General features: G+C 40.7%; 1 pseudogene; it reads right to left on the bottom strand.

Annotated features, from left to right (window-relative positions):
• Positions 1-483: 483 nt before the first annotated feature.
• LOC145056275 (5S ribosomal RNA) lies at positions 484-602 on the bottom strand (annotated as a pseudogene).
• Positions 603-1066: the final 464 nt, after the last annotated feature.

Raw genomic sequence — 1066 nt, 5'->3', positions numbered from 1 at the left:
ACAGTTTTGATTATTGGAAGTGTCCTCAAGAATTCCCACATCACTAATAGTGTGCTTCAAGAATTTGACTCTTCAATTTCCAAAACTCGTTTTTAGAGAATTTCACGAAGAGTTTCTCTGATCGTAATGTTTCCATGGTTTGTTGTAGATGCTCTTTATGATTTCCTTCTTACTACGAGAGTAGATAAGTAAGTCATTTACAAGGACAATGACGAACTGATCCAAGTAAGAATGGCGTACCCTATTCATTAAGTTCATGAATACTACAGGCGTATTGGTCCTATCCGAGGGGTATCACTACGGACTCGTAGTGTCCACATCGAGTTCTGAAGGATGTCCTCGGAACATCCTTTACTAATACTCATAACTAGTGATATTCGGATCTTGGGTCCATTTCTGAAATGCACTTTGTTCCTTGTGGTTGATCAAACAATTCATTTATATGAAGCAAAAGGTAATGATTTATAATGGAAGTCCTGTCGATGTCTGCACCATGAGGACTTCCCAAGGTGTTACCCATCCTAGTACTTCTCCCGCCCAAGCACGCTTAACTGCGGAGTTCTGATGGGATCAGGTCCATTAGTGTTGGTATGATCGCACCCGCTGAAGTCTGTCTTTTTGAATAATAAGACCGGAGCTCTCAAAGGTGAGGAGCTTGGTCTTCTCATTCTATTGCTGAGTAGTCGGTAAGCTGTCTTGATGGTTCTTGTATCTCCATGGGCGTTAGACCATAGGGCGATCTGGTTATAGGAGCAATATTGGGTTCTAAGTTTGTTCGCATGACGATGCGAGCACTCATAATCTTGGGCAGTCTCCATCCTGAAGTTCATATTAGAAGTCATACATGGTTCATTGATCGCAGTCTCGTGTATACGAGTCGTATATAATTAAGGTTGAAAAGGTAGTCAAATAAATGATTTTTCTTTAACCTCACATCCCAACGAGGAAAAGATCTAAAGTCGAATCATCAATTCTAAACCTGTAGAACCTTGATTATATACCACCCCTGTGTATACATTCTTCAGCGATAGATCAACCGTAAAGGTCCTTGGTTTGAACTTGACGT

This window comes from Lactuca serriola, chromosome 5, assembly GCF_051521515.1.
Source record: "Lactuca serriola cultivar US96UC23 chromosome 5, Lser_US96UC23_V15, whole genome shotgun sequence".
NCBI lineage: Eukaryota > Viridiplantae > Streptophyta > Magnoliopsida > Asterales > Asteraceae > Lactuca > Lactuca serriola.
This window is presented reverse-complemented; position numbering and strand designations above follow the sequence as displayed.